Source organism: Diceros bicornis, chromosome 36, assembly GCF_020826845.1.
Source record: "Diceros bicornis minor isolate mBicDic1 chromosome 36, mDicBic1.mat.cur, whole genome shotgun sequence".
NCBI classification, from domain to species: Eukaryota; Metazoa; Chordata; class Mammalia; order Perissodactyla; family Rhinocerotidae; genus Diceros; species Diceros bicornis.
This window is the reverse complement of record NC_080775.1, coordinates 16,024,019-16,046,881: the sequence shown is the minus strand read 5'-3', so window position 1 is coordinate 16,046,881 and position 22,863 is coordinate 16,024,019. Positions and strand designations below refer to the sequence as shown.

At 39.5% G+C, this 22,863-nt stretch overlaps 1 protein-coding gene across 2 annotated transcripts in view; it reads left to right on the top strand.

Annotated features, from left to right (window-relative positions):
• Window positions 1–22,863, top strand: part of ITGA8 (integrin subunit alpha 8) — a 163,072-nt gene that overhangs the window by 64,091 nt on the left and 76,118 nt on the right. The gene's annotated exons all lie outside the window — the stretch shown is intronic.

Below are 22,863 nucleotides of genomic sequence, written 5' to 3'. Positions count from 1 at the left end.
AGTTTTTATTGGAAAACCCTCAGTAATCTGGTCTCCACTGACAAAGCTCGCATCAGATACCTTTGTAAGCAATTTATTTTAACCCCATAATGCCCTTCTGAGCTCATAGTTCCTATTAATCAATTTATGAACCTCAACATTTCTGTTGGGAAGCTCACATTTTTAGAGCATAAATGTTTTCCAGTCATATTTTGTGGTTTTCCAAAGATGGATTGAATATTTTAAAGTGAAGCAGAAAGAAATGGTTAATGATAGAGATCATAAACTATTCGTGATTACCTAATTCATACTGAGGACTCATGGAGTTCCATACAGCACAGAGAGATAATTAATGTTTTGTGCGTGCTGTATGAAAATATGGATTTGTCTTAAAGGATTGTTTCAGTAAGCAAGATTTTAGCAGAGAACATTCGACTTCTTGGTTTTATGGTTCAATTTTCACTTTTACGTTGGTTATTTTAAGATGGTTTCAGTAAATCCTTAGAAATCATTAATAGTCAACTGACAGCTTTAACTATTTATTAAAACCTTGTCTCTTTCTACCACCCCTTCCCTAAGTGAATGTTTTCCACATGTAGAGCTTTTATTATTTCTGGTTTGGGGCAGCATTCCAATCAACTGGCTGCCTAAATATACATCACTAATTTCAGTCCGTTGGCTTTGTCTTCCCATCTGGGATTAGGGAAAAAGAATACTGCAACATACTCTTATAAATTTGCCAGAAACCTTTCATGGCACTAATATAGACGTTGCAGTGGACTCAAAGCGGATTTAGCATCATATCGTATAAGAATACATCCTACTTGCGGCAATTTCAAGACTATCTAAAATTTATTTTCTTAGGTTATATTATGCTAGTCTAATCAATGATGGTTAGGTTTTTTTTGGGGGGGGGAGGGTCTCATACATAATATATTCTATTTTAAATAATCCAGAAATTAGGTCCTTTATGTGATTCCTTCCCAAAATATGTCAGGGTGATTAATGAAATTCAACTCCTGGGTTGCAATTTCAGATAAACAGTTAATTTAGAAAGTTATTGCTGTGCATTATGCTTGCCATAGTCTTCCCTTAGTACCAAGAAACCTTGCAGACAGAATGGCTGTGCCTCCACAAGGTAGAGGAAATAAGAATGTATTGATCGCATAGCCAGTCCATCAACTTCTATTGAAGTCTCCTAAATAAGGGCCAAGAAGGAGAGAAACAGGAAGCACCTTTTCTCTCAAGGAATATTCCCTCCAGGGAGGAGGGGAAAAAGGATTTGAACAGGGAAAAGAGAAGCTAAAGTATGTACACTGTTAGTAATGGGTCATCTCTTAATTATGTCTTTGCATCTCTTCTTGAGAATCAGAAAAAGGTCATTTGAAGCCATTCCCTAGTCAATCACTTTATCTACTGAGGCTGATTCAATTTCTAGTAACTAATGATGTTAATGCAGTATACCTATCTGTCTGTAAAGTAAATATTCTTTACTAAGACAGGACTGTTAATGCCACTTCATTGAATTTTTATCCCTCAAGATAGTCTTGAGGCTTTCAGAGTTTATCTGTACATCTTAGCAGACCTGGGTTCTGGTCCCAATTCTGCCTCTCAAATGAGAATATAGATGTCTTGTGATTCGTGATCCTGTAACATATTCCCTGATCCTCATCTTCTTGCAAAAAGAATGCCACTGAAAGAAGTCTTTTTATCTTGACACCAAGTTCCCAAGGACCTATCGAGGGAAAACTTCCTTACAGGCAGGTGATGAGGTTCTGTTAACTAGTATAGCAGATTTGAAATCTGCAGGCATAATTCAGGAATTAGACATGTAAATTTTCTCATTTTTCTATAAATGAATTCCATTTAGCTCTCAAGCCTCCATTTCCATCATGGTGGAAAACCTTAACCGGCAGTCACTTCTAGATTCAGACTTAATCTCATTTGGGTACATGTTCTTTCAGATTTAAGACTCTCTCCTTCCTGCCTCTGCGGCCACTCTCCCGAGGAGTGGAGTAGCAGGGGGTGTGCCTTCTGTCTAGGGATTGAAAAAGAGGCATCTGGCCCAAGAGCATCATCTGTTGTTATTGGCCTCTGGCTGAAGGATAGCTCAGTCTCTCATGGTCTTTGCTCAAGCTTCTGTGGTTAATTCCATGGTCTGTGTGGTGACCACTGCTCAAAAGTTCCATGTGTCCTGGATCCTCATCCTATTTTGGCCTCTTCTGGTCCACTTTCAGCAAGCAGTGCTACCAATGGGACTCAGATACTCTCAGGTTGGGTCTTCAGGTTTCTGAGATTGCCCTTAGGTTTATACAGCTAGATTATTCGTTTAACCATTGCCAATTTCCACCTAGGCACCATGTTACTCCAGCGCCTAATGGGGTTGCCGTCTTCTTGGACTTTGCCTGAGAAGTAGCAAAAGCCCTCTCTTCCCCTAAAAGGTTATTGGGTGGCATGCTTTCCAAACCCCACAGTTCATTTTATAAACTCTATGTTCTAGTCCTCGATGGTCTGTCTTAGGATTTTCCAAACCAGTCCTTTCTGGAACTTAAAAGGAAATACAATTTTCTTTTTTTTCTCTGGGATCCTGCTTTTTCAAATCAAAAGAACCCCGCCTTCAGACTGTTGTGCCTTCTGTGAGTTTCAAAATCCATTCAACAAATTGACTTCCTTCTAGGATGTATCTATCTGGTCATCCTCTATAAGCAGTGGTTCTCAATCTTGGCTGCACGTTAGAATCACCTGGGGAACTTGAAAAAATGCATATGATCAGGTCACCCTCCAGACCAATTAAGTCAGAATCTCTGGGGGTGGAACTCAGATTATGATAATGTGTTTAAGTGACCTGGGTGATTCCAGTGTACGAGCGAGCTGGGAACCAATGATCTAGAGCAAGGTTTCCCCACTTTAATGAACATGTGGATCACCTGGGCACCCTGTTCAAATGCAGATCCTGATTCAGTAGGTCATGTGGGTGAGAAAGAGTCTTCATTTCCAGCAAGTTCCCAGGTAATACCATTGCTGCTCTTCTTCAAACCACATCTTGAGTGGTGAGCTCTGAAACAGTGTGCACGCCAGCCACTTCTTGAGTCTCTTAATAAAGGCTGAATGCATGGCACCTCTCAGGTATTCTGATTTACTGAGTCTGGGATGGGGTTCAGGGACTTGTGTTTTTACCCAGGACCCTACTTTGAGAAACACTGCTCTAGAGTCTTTGTGCTAGGTTCCCAGGCCTACAGTAGGCAGACGTGCAGTTTTCTCTTCTGGCAAGAACCTGTTAGCTAAGCTGTGGCATTTCATTTACTCTTTACCAGGTTGTCAAACCAACCCGAGGCCCTTTTCTCCAGATTGCCTCTGTGTGGTGACCGCCACTGGAACGCTCAGGCACCCCACATGCTGTGGCCTCATAGGGGAATATTAAGGAAGGCCCATGGAAAATATTTAACTGTTCATGCACTCTTCTACATTTCCTGGAAGTTACCTGTGCATTTAAAATGATACCTCACTGACTTTCATTTAAAATATATTATCGCATTTGCTGGGAATTAACACACTTTAGCCTGGCTTAAGCCATAAAAGGAGATATTTATATTAAGGCTACAGGAATATCTCAAGGGTACCTAAAGACAGGGACTCTGCCAGGTCTCTGGAAGGGCTGACTGGGATCCAAAATTGTCAGGACTTTCTTTCTCTCTCTTACTCTGGTCTCTGCTTGTCTCTCTCAATCTCTCTCTCTCTCTCTGTCTCCCTCCCTCCCTCTCTCTCTCTCTCCAGACCATATTTCTCTGGGCACATAGTACTGTTTTTACTCCACAGCTCCAGAGTTTGCATGTAGCAGTTGTACTCACTCAAAGAGACTGTCTGCAATTTATCTCAGTCCCAAGTCCTGGGAAGGGAATCCGATAGGCTCTGAGGCAAAGGGTGACATTTTCCAAAAAAGTACGAGTTGACTTGTGGACTGTGCAAGTATTCCAATAGGTATCCACTATGGCTCCCCTGTAAAACAAAACAAAACAAACAAAAATGGCCCTGGGAAATAAGAATTCAATAACAAATGAAGAAAATAAAAGAAAAAAATTATTTTAGAAATGAAATAATAAATTCGATGAATAAAATCAGTTTTCAGGGGGCCAGCCCAGTGGCATAGTGGTTAAGTTCACACACTTGCTTCGGTGGCCCGGGGTTCACAGGTTCGGATCTTGGGTACAGACTTATGCACCGCTCATCAGGCCATGCTGTGGTGGCATCCCATATATAAAATAGAGGAAGATGGGCATAGATGTTAGCTCAGGGCCCAATCTTCCTCATCAAAAAAAAAAAAAAAAGATTTCCAAATTGCTCAACAATATTTTTGTTTGTTCCTTTAGTTTCAATGTCTAAAAGAAAAATAAGTAAGAAATTCATTCAATCAAAAAATATGTATTAGCCTTTACTATGTACTAGACATTGTGCTGGGGCTGGGGGACAGTGGCGAACGAGGCAGACACAGTCACTGCCTTTCCAAAGCTAACATCTGAGAGGAGAAAGACGGACAGGTAAACAATTGCAGCAAAGTGTGAGCAGCACTGTAATGGGCGAAGTAGAGCTTGCAATGGGGGCCCATGAGGAGGATGCCCATCCCCATCTACAGAAATAGGGGAAGACTCCCATATGAAGGGACCTCTAAGTTGACTTCACTTGAAGGCTGAGTAACAGATAGCCATGGAGTGGAACAAGCAGAAGGAACAGCAGATGTGAAAGCCCAGAGCTAGTAAGAACGCATGGAACCACGAAAAGCCGTGCTGCATCACTGGTACATAAATAGGATGTGAGGCTGGAGAGGTAAGCTGGAGCCAGATGGAGAAGCCATTCTTGGAGTTTATGCTGAGGGGAATGGGAAGGCACTCTGGAAGTGGCACTCTGGCTCTGGGGTGGAGAATGGACTGGTAGGATTCCCTATTGATGCAGGTTAGTTAGAGATGACAGTGGCCTGAACCCATATAGAGGGGTGTAGGAAAGTGAAGGGATGCAAGAGTTTTTCGGGAGATGGGATCAACAGGACTTAGTGACTGTTGTGTGGGGAGCAGGGGTGAAGGAGAGGAAGGATTTTGAATGACTTCCGGTGTTCTGGATTTGGCAGCTAGCTGGATGGTGGTGCATACACTGAAACAGGGAATGCTGAGGAGAAGCAGAACTGTGGGAAAAATGATGATTTTTAAGCATCCTGAGTCTGAGATGCCTTGGCCTATGCAGGGGCGATGCAGGGTAGCATGGGGGGTGGGTGGGTAGGATGCTCCAGGAAATGAGAGGCACAAGGCTCAGCCAGGTGCTCCAGGCACTGAGAGGTCGGGCTTTGAGGTGGTGGCGTGCTGGACGCCAGCACAAGGAGTGATTCGGATTCAGGCAGGTTTCCTCATCAGTGATTCAGGATCTGGAGTCCTTGCCCAAAGCTTTGAGAACCCGCTTGTCACCCGCTCAGGGTCTTTTTCTCAATCCACCAAATGATAAGCTCAAGGAATGAAGGACATGGTGGGTGCCTTCACACTGATGGACAGATAATTCTTTTTGTATGTTGGATGTTGTGTTGGCTTTCTCTAGGATATCCTACAATATAAGAATTTGCAAGTTTATGAAATATTTAAGTCTTTAAATACAAGTCTTTTTTGGAATAGAATAATATAATATTGGAAAGAGATTCATGTGTGGTTGCTGATGATTATGCTTGTGAATTTTAAAAGTATATTATGAGAAAAATATTGTTGGCCTTTAGGAATCTGATAATTATTTGGTCTTAATCAAAGGAATTATCTAAAGAAAATATACAAGCTCTATGGCTCCACATATAGGCACCTGCAATTCCCCCTGACATACTTCCAGAACCCGAGCTAATTCCATGATTGGGGCTGCTGCAAATGATGTACAGGTTGTGCCCAGCCACAGGACAAGTGGGGGCAGATTCGTATACCAAGGGGTTCCCTCCACTCAGGAGGGAAAGGGGTATTTTTTTTTTTTTTGGTGAGGAAGATTGGCCCAGAACAAACATTCATTGCCAATCTTCCTCTTTTTGCTTGAGGAAGATTGTCCCTGAGCCAACATCTGTGCCAATCCTCTTCTGCTTTGTATGTGGGACACCACCACAGCATGGCTTGATGAGCAGTGTATAGGTCCACACCCGGGATCTGAACCTGCGAACCCCGGACTGCCAAAGCGGAGGGCACGCACTTAACCACTACGCCACTGGGCTGGCCCCAGGCGTATCTTTTTAAATGCACACACAGGCGTGATGTGGGCTCTCAATGGCCCTATTCTGGGAACTCCATTCTAAATAGATGAGGAACGAAATTCCAAACCCTGTCACTTTACTACCCAGTCACCTGCAGAATTCATGAGAAAACAAATGCAAAGCAAACAGATTTGAAATTCTGAATCAAAACGAGTCAAACTATTTGGAATTGTTATGGAATGGAACACACTTGAAAAGCCATGCTTACCAAAAGAGGTGGTTTCTGGTGGAGTGAAGATGGGTTGTTTTTCCCATTCCTGAAGTGAACACTTCTCCCTCATTTTAGGTGCCCAAATGCTTAGCAGCTACATCTGATAGCACTCTTGTTACCTGCCATCCACCCATTTCTGGGCCAGCTGCTATGAAACCTACTATGATAGTGGCGGGACACGCACGTGGCCCTGTTTGTTAGATAGCAGCAAGTACTCTTTACATGTTCTTGACACAACCCATCTGCCTTTTACAGGAAGAAAGAGTAAGGTTGATTGTGATGTTTGATATGTATATTTGTTCCATCCCCAGACTGGCTAGAAGTCAGTTCACACAGGACCTGAAATAATCAAAAGCGCAGACATACAAAAGGTAGTTTGACTTGTATTTACTCTTTGTCACATGATCTATTCTGCAAGTTACAGATGTTCTGTATTTGAGCAGGACCAGACAGTCTTCTTGCCTTAGGGGAAAAGAACGCTAGCAAGGAGCAGACAGGAAGCCAATTAATTGCCAACATTATTGCAATTATAGCAACTGTTAACGACTAAGAATTAAGAGTCCAAAGCATTCCAGCCATTGCATAGAAAATACAGTTCATATCCATTGGAATATTCTTTTTGAATCTTTCTCATACACACATACATACCCTCACACTTACATATATGTATATATAAAAATGTGTGTATATTTTTTGTATGTACATGTATGTGCACAGCAAGAGAGTGTATAGGGTAAGACTGGATGACACTCCATTCTTTCTTTTTGGGAAATATCAAACCAATATGAAATAACCATATTAAAGTTAGCGGAGTGGCTGTGTTCAGGGGAAGAGAAATCATACTGCCCGGATTCAGATTCCCATCCATCTGATGAGCTGTGTGACACTGGACAAGTTATTTGATTTCTTTGAGCTTCCCTTTCCTTATGTGGTATTATGGGGCTAATAATACCTGCTTCACTGGGTTGCATGTGCTCGCACTTTCTAGATTGGTAGAGGATTTTTACAGAATGTTGTGAAATGGCTTAGAATAGGAAGGGAAATCCATTTGGTTAACATGAACGGAATCAAAGCTGCTTTACTTCACAGACTTATTGCGCCACATACAGTGTTGAAAAACTGCATTCTAGGATTCTGGAGATGGACAGTGTAGGTTTAAAACTTGACTCCACTGCTTTCTAGCTGGATAAGAGTGAAACAATTTCTTAACCTCTCTGAACTCCAATTTCCTTATCTATAAAATTAGATAATAATATGTTGGTATAAAGATGAAATGAAATTATATAATATGAAATGAGATGATGCATTTAAGCTAAAAGGAGATTATATGGAAGATTGTTTAATAAATGGCAGCTCTTTAATCAAGTTTTAAGACAAGACTCTATATTTTGGAGGTATTCTTTTTCTTATGCCCACTAGTTGATATTATTTTCTTTTGCTTATTCTGTTTCCATGGTTCCCAATCTTAATTTGCAGTACTACACTTGCTTCCCCTGCCCCAGACAAATAGGAAAATGAGAATATGAATGTAGCTATTGAGACTCTGCTGGGGTGAGAACCACTCATAAAATTCCTGTTGCTGGACCCTCACTAGAAGCTTCCCCTAATATCATGAGGTTGCTGTCCTGCTATGATGTAATTCTACCACTCACCCCATCCTACCTCCACCCCTCAGTGGGAGATGAGGCATAAGGGACTTCTTCCACATCTCACTACTGTGATTTACTGGGTGCCAGGAATGAAAAATGGTCTTCCCTTTCGGCCCCTTAGCCATTTAAGGATATTTAATTTCATATAAATTAGGCCCTAACTTGGGTGATGACAATGGCAATTAAAGGAAGGAACTGAGGAAATAATGTAAATGAAAAATAGACAAGACTTGGTAATGACTGGCTGTGATGGAAGGTAGAGGAGGTGGGGGTGAGTGAGGAAGAGGTGGTGTTAAAGATGACTCTGGAATTTTGACCTATTGTACCCAAGAAAAGTGTGGTATAATGGACAGACATTTCGTTATAGAAATATAGAGATTCTACTATAGAAATAATGTTTGGAATAATTTTCCTAACATCTAGTTTAACCACTCAGTAATGTTTTAGACTTCTTACAATAAATATTGTCATCAGCACACATATATAAATAGGAGTCATAAATATTTTCCTTTCTGGCACCAAAATTCTTTTTCCTACTCAAAATACAGATGTGTTCAGGTTTCTATATTGGTGCTCATTGGAAAACTAGGGTTGACTAGAGGAGTATCTTGTATACATTAATTGAGTGAAAGCATTTCAGAGAAGAAACAGCTGTGATAGTCAAGAATCCCTAAAATTCAGTGATCTTGTCTAATCCCATTAAACATGATTGTATAAAAAGGACATCTGCTAAATGCATAGCCCAGACGTTGAAGGGTGGCGGAGGGGAAGTGCAGGTTTTGTTGAGGAGCAGAAATCTTACAGGCTATAAAAACTGGAGAAAAACATGGCTGAATGCCAAGACTATCACTGTCTCGTTCAGGCCCCTAATATACGATGATTATATCATGAAGCCATCTCAGACAATTATACCAAATGAAATAAAATGACCCATCATCTCTTTTAATGAGTGTTCTGTGTGTGTGTGTGTATGTGTGTGTGAGGAAAAACGAGCAAAAGAAAACCTACACATGAGAAGAAATAAAAGGGTGGTTTTAACCAAAGGGAATAATGCATTTTAATCAAACCTTGGGCTCCTCGAAATTGATTTGAAGTTTAGTTGAACTAAGTTCAACTCTTATAGTCAAAGTTTATTTTTACTTCTCAAACTGCTACTCAAGTTTTTATGAAAAGCAAAACGCTATGTTCTTATTGAACAAGATTTTCATAATTTCATTATAAACACATTAGAAATTAGAATATACATTTCTTGTAAAAATATCTTATGAATTTAGATTAAATTGAATGAATCACGTCAACTGAAAGAGTTCTCGGACTTGAATCCCACAGTGACATAAAGTAAAAGAAAAAATAAGTGGAGAGAGGAAAGACTTCAATTCTAGAACCCATTCTCCCAAGACAATGTGACTTGAGTAATTCGACCTCTCTGGGCCTTACTTTCCTCATCTGAAAGTGGTGTGGATATATGGAATGTTTCTCCAAGGGTCTTTTAAATTCTGAACTTCTCTGATTCTGTAATCCAAGATCTAGACTTACCGCCTCCCAGATTTCTCTGTAATATTGGCTAAATTATTAAGGCTCTATCTCTGAAAAAAAAAAAATAGTGAAAGTATACAAGACTTGTTTCTTAATTTTTTCTTGAAAATAATTTCAGACTGACAGAAAAGTTGCAAAAATAGTACAGAGAGTCTGATGAGCCTTCACCCTGCTTCCCCTAATATTAACATCTTATATCACCATCGTACAATTAGCTATTCACTAATCTATAGACCTAGTAGAAATTCTAATTGAATTTCGCCATTTGTCCCACTAGTGTTCTTTTTCTAGTCCAACACCCAATCCAGGATCCCACATTGCATTTGGTTGTCATGTCTCCTAGTCTCCTCCAATCTGTGACAGCCCCTGGATCTTGCTTTGCTGTCGTGACTTTGACACTTTTGAAGAGTACTGGCTAGACATTTTGAAGAATGTCCCTGCACTTAGATCTGTCTGATGTTTGCTCATGATTAGATGGAGGTTATGTATTTTTGGCAAGAATACCACACAGGTGATGCTGGGCCCTTCTCAGTGCATCGTAGCAGGAGGTCCATGATGCCTATTGTCTTTCTGCACATTGATCACTTGCTTGTGGTGATATTGGCCAGGTTTCCCACTGTAAAGCTACTATTTTTCCCCTTTTATAATAAGTGTCTTTGGAGAGTTACTATGAGACTATGCAAATATCCTGTTTCTCATCATACTTTTGCCCACTAATCTTAGCATCCACTGATGATTCTCATCTATAACAATTATTACTGCCTAATTGCTATTTTCTATTTTCATCTTTCTTTCTATATTTATTAATTGCAATTCTAATGTAAGAAAAACATGTCTCTTCTACCTATTTATTTATTTACTCAATTTTTTTATATCTGTATGGATTTGTGCATATCTATTTTATTTTATGGGCTATCATCCATTACATATTTATTTATTTTTGTTGGTTAAATTTTCCCATATTTGGCCCTTAGGAACACCTTCCAGTTGGTTCCTATGTTCTTTTAATATTCCCCATCCTTTTATGAGCATTTCGTTACTTTCTGTTACCACCACAAGATACTCCAGGCTCATCTTGTATTTTTCCCTGCCCCATCCCTGGAATCAACCGTTCTTCAAAGAGCTGAAGTTCCCTTTATTGAAGAATGGTATTTAGAAACTACCATCTGGATAATAGGCATTCTCACGGCTGCAAGTATCAAGATAAGACTTGTAATGCACAAAATTCTATAGATTGCTGTGTTCCCATATATTATAGCTACATTCCAAACCATCAAGATTACTTGAAATTAACAAATTAAATTTTTTTCAACCCATATTTTGTAGGTCAATATTTTTGCATTTTAGTCGTCAACAACAGGTATTTGGGCAACGTTAATATTATTCAGCTAATGCTGAGAGCAGCTACCAATTTTCTTCACTTTTAAAGATGATGATAGAATATTCATTGGTTATGTGATATTCAAGAGATTGTGCTTTTGGAAATACAATTTATTCAACAAATACTTATTGAGTCCTTTCATGTACCTGACACTATTCTAGATTTTGAGGATACAACACTGAATTAAATAAAGATCCTGCTTTCATGGGCCTGAATTCAAATTCTAGCTGTAACACTGGCCTACTGTGTGAGCTTGACACATTACTCAACCTCTCAGGCCTCAGTCCTCATTGGTAAAATGGGTATAACAGCATCTAATAACAGTTCCCCCTTTAAAGGAGTGTTTTGGATGTTAAGTTAGATAATATGTATAAAGCAGTTAGCACGGTGAATAGCACCTAATAGCAGTCACCAAATATTAGTTATAAATGACATCTTGATACTATTTTGACATAATCCATGTCCTTAAGAAACAGTGCAATCATAGAAATAAGGCATCCAACAATCAACTGTAGTACAAGGCAGCACATGAGAAGAGTTCTGAGAAGGTTATTAAAAAAATAATGAGTGAGCTAAAAAGAGAAAGTACTTCTGCTAAGGTGATCTAAAAAAGCTTCATGGGAGAAGTAATGGTTAAGTAGGATCTTAAGATAGAGGTATGATTATAAGTGGTTATATGGAGAAGGCATTCCAGAAGAGGAACACAGCATCGGCAAAGACTCAGACATAAGGAAAGGCAATTTTGGAAGTGATTTGGTCTGAATTGATGGGAGCATAAATGGAGTCAACAAGAGGTAGATTTGGGACAGATAATAAAGGGCCTTGAATAACATTAAATAATTGATACTTTATTAGGAAAATAATGGAAAAATGTTGTATATTTCAAAATGACACTTTAAGTACTTCAGTCTTGAGCAATGAGCAGAATGAGTCATAATAAAGAAGAAACTTGAAGTCAAAAGCTATTGAATTATCCCAGGTAAGGCCGGTGCATGGAACCGGGTGAGAGCAGCACTCAGGCCAGTGCAGCCTGGAGGCATGTGGGGATAAACAGCCTCGGGGCCGCCTTCAGCTCCTGCTGAGGGATGAGACCTGGAGGATAAGTATCCAGCCTCCCATCCTTCAGGCAGACAGTTTGGGAGCCATTCTGCCCACTTCTCAAGAGATCCCACTGTCTATACCTTCAGCCTTGAAATGTACCTTTATATTCAGAGATGTGATAAATGTTTAACAACCAGATCTCCAGGGAGGAAAAAGCCCAAATCTGTAGCATTTACCAGTTTCCATGGTGTAAATATTCTCACCTTGGTTGACTTCAAGCTACAGTTGACTTTTATGTGATAAGAGTTACACGATTGCTGTAGGTACAGTTGAGATGAACCTGACATATCTACCTGCTACTGCCCAGCCATTCATAAATACACTGACCTTCTGTTTTTGTGATAGCATTCCAATGGGAAATCTGCATATGTGATTTTCTATTTTAATTCAGAAATTCACAGATCCAGGTTGACAATGACTGTTGTCTATACTCACAACTGCATTTATGAAAGAACAAAACAAAGAATAGCAACAGTCATTTTCAAGTCCAATAACATAATATGTTGACCTTTTATTCCATCCTTAAGTTAAGACATCAAAGTTTGGATTCTATCATGTCTCTAAAACAGATATTTCTATTTTGTTTATTCTGGTGTGAAGATCAGTGAGAACCTTCATCTGCTTCGTTTCTGGCTCATCTTTGAAGAGTCAGCCAATATTGAAAAATTGTGTCTTATATCCAAAGCTGGTTATCAGTGATTTTAAAAATTAGATTAGAACTCCATTACACACCTGAACTGCATCCCTCCACACGCTTGAACTAGCTTCTAAGATAAAACTTTTCACAAATAAGATTAAATCTTTCAGAAATAATTAACCCTAGAGTTTGTCCTAGACAGATTCAAATTATATCCTACTTGTAGGAAGTAAATATAAGTCACCAGATAAAAGAAATGTAACCCTATGGCTATTACCTTTATATGTTACATATCACCTGCCAGTTTAAGTTTTTTGTAAAACAGACTTTATTTTTTAAAGCATTTTTAGGTTCAAAGCAAAATTGAGCAGAAAGTACAGAGAGATCCCGTATACTTCCTGCCCCCAACACATGCAAAGCCTCCCCCATTATCAGCATCCCTCATGAGAGTGGTACCTTTATTACAATCGACAAACTTACATTGACACATCATAATCACCCAAAGTCCATAGTTTACATTAGGGTTCACTCTTGGTGTTGTACATTCTGTGGGTTTGGACAAATGTATAATGACACCTATTCATCATTATAGTATCAGAGTAGTTTCACTGCCCCAAAAATCCTCTGTGCTCCGCCTATTCATCCCTCCCTCTCCCATAACACCTGGCAGCCACTGATCTTTTTACTGTCTCCATAGTTTTGCCTTTTCCAGAACGTCATATAGTTGGAATCATACAGAATGTACCTTTTCAGACTGGCTTCTTTCACTTGGTAGTATGCAGTTGAGTTTCCTCCATGGTTTTTCATGGCTTGATAGCTCAGTTCTTTTTGGTGCTGAATAATATTCCATTGTCTGGATATACCACAGTTTATTTATCCATTCACCTACTGAAGGGCATCTTGGTTGCTTTCAAGTTTGGGCAATTATGAATAAGACTGCTACAAACATTTGTGTGCAGGTTTTTGGTGTGGACATACATTTTCGACTCCTTTGGGTTAATACCAAGGAGTGAGATTCCTGGATTGTATGGCAAGAGTATGTTTAGTTTTGTAAGAAACCACCAAACTGTCTTCCAAAGTGGCTGTACCATTTGCGTTCCCACAAGCAGTGAATGAGAGGTCCTGTTGCTTAACAACATCGCCAGCATTTGGTATTGTCAGCGTTTTGGATTTGGGCTACCCTATTAGGTGTGTGGTGTTAGCTCATTGTTGTTTTAATTTACATTTCCCTGTTGACATGTAATTTGGAGCATCTTTTCATGTGCTTATTTGCCGTCAACATATCTTCTTCAGTGAGGTGTCTGTTAAGGTCTTTGGTTCATCTTCTTAGTGGGGTTATTTGTTTTCTTATTATTGAGTTTTAAGAGTTTTTTGTGTATTTTGGATAACATCCTTTATCAGATGTGCCTTTTGCAAATATTTTTCCTAGTCTGTGGCTTGTCTTCCCATTATCCTGACATTGTCCTTCACAGAGCAGAAGTTTTTAATTTTAAAGAAGTCAGCTTATCAATTATTTCTTTCTTGGATCGTGCCTTTGGTGTTGTATCTAAAAAGTCACTGCCATACCCAAGATCATCCAGGTTTTCTCCTATGTTGTATTCTAGGAGAATTTATAGTTCTGTGTTTTATATTTATGTCTGTGATCCAGTTAATTTTTGTGAAGAGTATAAGGTCTATATCTAGGTTTATTTTTTTGCATGTGGATTTTCAGTTGTTCCAGCACTTTTGTTAAAAAGACTACCTTTGTTCCATTGTATTGCCTTTGCTCCTGTGTCAAAGATCAGTTGACTATATTGCTACATGTATTTTAACACTCTGTTGTTAGGCACGTATGTGTTACGGATCATGTCTTCTTGGAGAATTTACCCCTTTATCATTATGTAATGCCCTTCTTGATCCCTGATAACTTTCCTTACTCTGCAGTCTGCTCTGTCTGAAATTAACATAGCTACTCCTGCTTTCTTTTGATTAGTCTTAGCATGTATATCTTTCTCCATCCATTTGCTTTTCATCTCTATGTGGCATTATATTTAAAGTGGGTTTCTTGTAGATAACGTACAGTTGGGTATTTTTTTATCTATTCTGACAATCTCTATCTTATAATTGGTGTAATTAGACCACTGACATTCAAAGTGATTATTGATATAATTAGATTAAGATCTACCATGTGTGTTACTATTTTCTCCTTGTTGCTCTTGTTCTTTGTTCCTCTTTTTGTCTTCCACTCTTTTTCTGCCTTTTGAGGTTTTAATTGAGCATTTATGTGATTCCATTTTATCTCCTTTCTTAGCAAATCAGTTATACTTCTCTTTTTACTTGTTTTTAGTGATTGCCCTAGAGATTGCAATATACATTTACGTTTACAACTAATCCAAGTCCATTTCAAATCTCATTATACCACATCACAGGTAGTGAGAGTATCTTATAATAACAAAATAATTTTAATTCCTCCCTCCTGTCCCTTATATCATTGCTGTCATTCATTTTATTTATACATAGTATATATGTATATACATCATATATATGTATAATTATATATATAATTACATTAATATATAACATTAATATATAAATTATATATAAATATATATAAGCATACATAGTTGAATACAGTGTTGCTATTATTATTTTGAACTGTTACATGTTAGATTGGTAGATCTGAGTTTCTGACCTATATCATTTTCCTCCTCTCTAAAGAACTTCTTTCTACATTTCTTGCAAGGCAGGCTTATTTTCAATAAATTCCTTCAATTTTTGTTTGTCTGAGAAAGTCTTTGTTTCTCCTTCAATTTTGAAGGATAATTTTGCAGAGTAAAGAATTCTAGGTTGGTGGTTTTTTCTCTCAACACTTTAAATATTTCACTCCACTCTCTTCTTGCTTGCATGGTTTCTGGGGAGAAGTCAGATATAATTCTTATCCTTGCTCCTCTATAGGTAAGGTGTTTTTTGCCTCTTGCTTCTTTCAGGATTTCTTCTTTACCTTTGATTTTCTGTAGTTTGAAAGTGATATGTCTAGGTGTAGTTTTTTTGGCATATATCCTGCTTGGTGTTCTCTGAGCTTCCTGGAATTGTGGTTTGGTGTGTGACATAAATTTGGAGAAACTCTTCATGATTATTTTTTAGATATTTCTTTTTCTTCTCTCTCTTTCTTCCTCTTCTGGTATTACTGTTACACCTTTTGTAGTTGTCTCACAATTCTTGGATGTTCTGTTCTGGTTTTTTTTTTTTCAGTCTTTTTTCTCTTTGCTTGTCAGTTTTAGAGGTTTCTGTTGAGATATTCTCAAGCTCAGAGATTCTTTCCTCAGTCTTGTTCAGTCTACTCATAAGCCCATCAAAAGCATTCTTCATTTCTGTTACAATGTTTTTGATGTCTATCATTTCTTTTTGGTTCTTTCTTAGAATTTCCATCTCTCTGCTTACATTACCCTCTGTTTCTTACATGCTGTCTACTTTATCCACTAGAGGCCTCAGCATATTAATCATAGTTGTTTCAAATTCCTGGTCTGGTAATTCCAACATCCCTGTCATGTCTGAGTCTGGTTCTGATGCTTGCTCTGTCCCTTTCAACTATGTTTTTTGCCTTTTAGTATGTTTTATAACATTTTTTTGATAGCTGGGCATGATGTACTGGGTAAAGGGAACTGTTGTAAATAGGCCTTTAGAAACTGGCAGCAGGTATTGAGGGAGAGCAAGTGTTTTATAGTCCTGTAATTAGGTCCCAGTCTTTACTGAGCCTATGCCCCTGGACTTTGAACTTCCCATGTGCTTCTTACTTCCCCCCACCACCCCCCACCCACCTTCCACAGATGGGAGAGGATGGCTAGAGCTGGCTGGAGTTGGGTATTTCCCTTCCCCAGGTCAGTTAGACTCTGACAACACCCCAAGAGTTTAGGCTCTGGTTAACTCATTTCTCCTGAAGGCAGACCTTGTTAAGAACAGAATACTCAGGCATATTTCAAAATGGTTCCTTTTCCCCTCTCCCTGCCAGGAGCACAAGGGGAATTTTCTGTTATATTGTCTTGAGAACCTGCTAGAGATCCGGGAGTTAAAACTCACAAAAATGTGTCCCTCCCCACCCCCAAGGGACTGGATCCCCTGGAGTTTTTGCCTCAGCCTTGTCCACACTGAGCCTCCTACGATTCACAAATTATGGTTCAGGTTTCCCTGTCCTCGCACTGGTTGCCATGGAGGTTGCTGCTCTGATAAGTTGTGATTCTCTATATTTGCCTGTCAGTCTCTCCGATTTAGGGGCAGCATTTTGCCCCATGACCTCACTTCTCATGGAGCTAAGAAGAATTGTTGATTTTTCAGTTTGTTAAGCTCTGTACCTGTTGTTAGGATGGAGTGGCAACTTGCAAGATTTTTACATGCTAGACGAGAAACCAGAAGTCTATCAGTTTAAGTTTGAACTAACTCCCTTCCAAACATTCAACTGTAGAAGCTGGCTTCTTTCTGAAACCCAAAGCACCAGTAAATATGACAGGATATCATTTATACTTGATCTTCCTTGTAAATATATAGTTAATAAAAACTTGCTGGCTTGCCATGGTTCCTTTGAGGCGGGGTGGGAGGATGTGGAGGAGTGGGACAAGTTTTCCTGTACTTAGAACCTCTATATTATTTCTGACCTCTTACTGCGTGTTCTTTCTATAAGTCATTTTTAATTTGTTAATATACGATTTAAAAGCCATATTTTAGTGTAATTCACTTGAAGCATCCCTTCTGTCCTTGCACACCCTGGACATTTTCCCGGGAGTTCACTTCCTACATAGGAACTCAGTTCAAATGTCACTTCCTCAGGAAGCCTTCCCTGACTGTTGTCCTTTCTCTAAAAATACTTATCTCAGATTGAAATTGCACATTCGTGTGATTATTTGATAAATGCCTCTTTCGCCTCACTAGGCTGGACACTTTATTAGTTGACGGCAAGCACTGGATCTGGTTTTGCTCACTATGGAATCCCCAGTGCCCCAAGCAGTGGTTGGCACTTGGCATCTAGTAAATACTTGTTGGATGAATGAATGAATGGAAATAAACAAATGAATGAGTAAACAAACCAGTTTCCTCATAGCCACACGCCTTGGCACATAAACTATTGCTCTCCTCTCTCTTTACCTGGCCACTATCTTCCAACTCTACTTAAATCCAGTGAACTATTTTACTCCTGTGCAGAGTAAGAATGGAAATGTAAGTAGAGATGATGATGCTCTTTTAAATACTTTGGCATCCTCTCCTGGGCTCACGGGAGGCTCCACTCATTCTTGACACGCGGCACCCTTGAGCCTAGTTCTGTATTCACTGGGCATTTAAATGCCAATTTCTCTTCAAATTGCTGGACCAGGAGAGCCCATAGCCAGGGTACTAGAACCCTAACAGCATCAAACTAGGAGTCACGGGGCCCATTTTCTCATTTCTTCACATTATTTATCAGCTTTTTAGTCTTGGACATACCACTTACATCTTTGAACCTTAGCTTCCCCAGCCATAAAAGGAAAGTCATCAGCCCAATTTCCCACCCCGCAGGATTGTTCTGAAGGCGATTTGCAAACTGTAAAGCACTCTAAACAGTTGTTGTTATTTCTTAACACTACCAGCCAAATGGAGGTGGGAGGGACTGGAAATAAGCTCTAATACTGAAATCCAGGCTCTTTGCACCAGACCTGGGCCTGGGCCTTCAGGCAATGACTCGGGTAACTTACGCCTGAAGCCTATGAGACAAGGGAGGAAAGATTTTCACAATAACTAACACAGCAGCAAACTCCTCCTCCATGCTTCCTGTTTGCAAACATTGCTCATGTGATGCTTTTCTTTCTATATGGCATCATCTTACATTTTCTCACTGACATTTTGCTCTGATGACATTATTAATAGACGGTTTCCTAAAAACTACCAACCCTAACAGAAATTCATCAGAGCATGAGTGTACAACAGAAAGCTTGGGGGCTGGCCAGTCTTCAGACTTGATTGTGAAGTAGGTGAAGCTCATTTGGGGAATGCTCAGCCCCTCTCATCCCCAGCCTCCTTTTCTCTCTGTTCCTGGGGTCTTCTCTACACCAGCTGCAGAAACTTACACTATTTTCTCAAACATGCAGTGGGGAAGGATGTAATGTCGTTATTCTCATCAGGATATAAGTGATCCAGGGGAAGTAGGTGGCACCCAGAGACTCTGATTCCGTGGGTGCTGGCCTGCATTTTGCACAAGTGCCCTTGGAGAGTTGACTGATAGATTCTAAGTGCCTCAAGGGCAGGAACCACGTCCACTTGCTCTCTACTGAATCCTTGGCAGCCAGGACAGGACTTGGCTCATGACAGGTTTGTGGGTGCTTGATAATGAGTTGTTGACCGAGGGTGCCCAGTATGAGGAACCACTGCATAAATATTCTTCCCTTCCTCTCCTGCCTCCCTTGCAACTCTATAAATGTGTATCGTAGCGTATCAGTTTGCTGGGCTGCCATAACAAAGTACCACACACTGGGTGGCTGAAACAGAAATTTATTGTCTCACAGTTCTGGAGGCTACAAATCCAAGATTAAGGTGTGTGCAGAGTTGGTTTCTTCTGAGGTCTCTCTCCTTGGCTTGTAGGTGGCTGTCTTCCCTGTGTCTTCTCATGGTCTTCCCTCTGTGTGTGTCTGTATCCTAATCTCCTCTTCTTATAGGACACAAATCACATTATATTAGGGTCCACCCTAATGTCCTCATTTTAGTGTGATTACCACTTTAAAGACCCTATCTCCAATAGAGTTGCATTCTGAGGTACTGGGGGTTAGGACTTCAACATGTGAATTTGAGGGGACACAGTTCAGCCCATAACACTTAGCAAACTTATATAGTCCCCTAAGGTTTTAATCATAGGATGTTATCTGTCAGGCTGGATGTGGGGGAAGTGCCTTGCAAGATACGAGGCTCTTCTGGAGACTGTGAAATCCTTCCCAATAGGCAGCCACTTATAAATGGGACCACTCCTAAAGAAACAAACTTTTCTCCAGAACTTTTAGCAACTGACCAGACAGCACACATGTTGTAAGTGTGGCTACAAAATGATAACGTGACATGGAATGCAACACGTGAAGCATCAAGCAATAGTAGAGAGAAAGGGGTGATTTTTGCAGCCATAGGATGCTAATAGCATATAGAAAACTATTTTCATAAGGCAGACTCATCATTTGATATTTCACTCATTTTTTTTGTGGGATTTTTTTTTAAAGGAAAATAAACCCTCCGTAAATCAGAATGTTGCAACCTAATACGATGGTTCAACTCATAAATGTTTTTCTTCAGAGTTCATTTGGAAGCATTTCAGACAGATTGTTAGGATTATTACTTTCTGGGATAAAATCATGGTTTTTTTTCAAACATTTCTTCCTCAACTCATAACCTTCTTCTCAGTAATATTTTGCATGTTGCAATAAAACATCAAGGAAGAAAGGGAGCCTCTGTCTATTTTTAGATTAACGCATTTGCCAAACTCAAGGAGACTTATCTAAGTGCCTGCTTCCCACAGACATGAGCTGTTTTTCCAGTGCCAAACGCTTAAGCCAATTTCATAACCCACTTACAAGTCAACATTGCCATATTTACACACCATCTTTAACCCATCATTTTACGCATTGTCTTTAATCCTGTCACTTCTCTTAAGATCCTCCTTATACAAAGGTGAGCAGACCCTGAGTGAGTCCAGGTGAACAACCATACTTGACAACCCTCATTTGTCTCTACAACACTTGTATGCTGTGGGAAGGGGCTTAGCAGAGATGGAGCCAGGACAGTGATAAGCGACTGGAATAGATACTGTGAGCTGTGAGTATCAGCAATGCCAAGACGGGATCCAGAGGTCTGTGGATGATGGGCTCAGGGAGCTGAATCACGGAGGTGAGCAGGTCTGATGTCCAGGTCTGGTTATGCCAGGGAGAAAGCCAGAAACTGGCTATCCCATAAGAGAGACAAAATGAAACCCAAACTCTGCAGGAGCATAACTGACTCAAGAGACAAAGAAGAGTCCTGGATTGTTATCAGAGCAGAGAAAGCGCAGTCGTGCGACCCCAGTGAGTTCTACTGAGCTCTTGGCTTTCTCATCTGGAAGAAGGCTTCACCTTCACCTGGAAGACTTCACCAGAGATTTGGCAATGAATAGCAACTTGTCCAGAGTCATTAGGAAGCCAGTGGAAAAGTGAACTGGAATTTAGAATTCTTAAATTTTTACACTCCATTCAGTAATTTCCACTTGAAATAAAACACTGCATTTAAAAGAGGGCTTCAGAGATGTTAGAGAGATTCAACGAGAGACAATTTACAAATTGAAATCGGCCTATAGGTACACAAAAATCTGTACACCAATGTTCATAGTGCCTTTCCAAAAACCAGAAACAACTTAAATGTCCCTCAGCCAGGGATGGATAAACAAACCGTGGGCCATGCACACCGTGGAATACTACTCAGCAATAAAAAGGAGTGCACTGCTGACACATGCAACATCATGGATGACTCTCAAATGCACTAAACTGAGTGAAAGCAGCCAGGTCCAAAAGGCTACATACAGAATGCCTCCATTTATGTGACATTCTGGAAACAGATTAGTAGATGCAGGGAGCTGGGGTGGGGGCTGGCTTGACTACAAAGTGGCATGGGGGACATTTTTGGGTGGTGGAATTGTTCTATATCTTGATTGTGGTGGTGGTTATACGACCACATGCATTTATCAAAGCTCTTGAAACAGGATACTAAAAAGGATGAAATTTACTGTATGTAAAATATACCTTAATTTTTAAAAATTTTAAGAGGAGAAAAAATAGCCTGTAGATATGCTCCTGGGAGGCACTGCGGTAAAAATAGGTAACAGCTAGACTTTCTGGGTTTAAAACTTTACTGTGCCACTTACTGTATTTAGCTTCTTTGTACCTCATTTTAAAATGGGAATAATTAAAGTATCTACTTCATGATATTGTTGTAACAAAGGAATTAATATATTTAAACTGTTTAGTGTTAGCTTTTCTTCAATACTTTGCACCATATCCTCAGGATAAATTCTTAGAAATGCAAATGCTGGGTCAAAGGTTTGCATTGTCATGTTTTTTAATTCCAAAATAAAAAAGGAGGTGTCAGATGGTATTTTCAGCAACAGACTTCAACATTAGTGTTTCTCAAGAAGGTGAGAGAGTCAGAAGTGGAGAGTAAGAAGGTGACAGGTAAGAAGGTAGAAGAAGGCTCACAGCTTATGAAATGTGGGCACCTTGGGGGCCACAGAGACTTGCCCCATGAAATGACTCTGGGAGACTGTTTAATCTAATACTGTCACCACTCTTCCTCTTGTCTTCCCTTCTCCTAGGAAGTTTCCATTCTCTCTCTCCTCTCTGCACCCTGCCCACCTAAGCCCTAACTTGAAATCCACACTCAAAAGAAAGCTGATGTTTTCACATAGAACTTCTTCCAACTCTAAAATTTCCTTCATAGAGTAATGAAATCAGACTCTATAGCCCAAGTACCACTCTAGAAGCTTGGCTCTTTGCTTCATCCTCATTCAAAAATAACAATTTGGGGGAAATAAAATACAAAACGGAGGTGTAATACATCTCCTATTTTTAAGGTTATTTTTTCTTGCCAACTGATCCTGCCTTCATGCTAATGCCCCTTTTTGAATCCTTAAAAGTACTCAGTTGTTCCATCAAAGGCCAAAAGGAAAATAAACTCTGTCTCTCAGGCAATGTGAGGTGATAACAAAGGACCCCAGCGTTTGGAGAACAGTTTTTGATTAAGGGGAAAGAACCAGTTTTAGTCACCAGATATTTCTCCAAGAAAAAAAAAACAAATGGCTAGTTGTCTTTGTATAAAGAAAGACAAAGGTTTTTGTGTGTTTGTTTTCAGAATCTCCTTTTAAGAAGTTTCTATAAGAAAAGAAATGTTAGATAATGATACAAGACTTATGTCAAAGTGAGGGAGCAAGTTTGCAGTCATGAATCCAAATATCAGCACCAAAATTTCTTTGTCTTCAGATCATCGTTTAAATTCCTAAGCATGATGTAATTATGCAAGATTTTTTAAAAATAGTGTGTCTATATACATATATGTGTATGTACATATGTGTGTCATTACATATATGTATCATTACAGTAT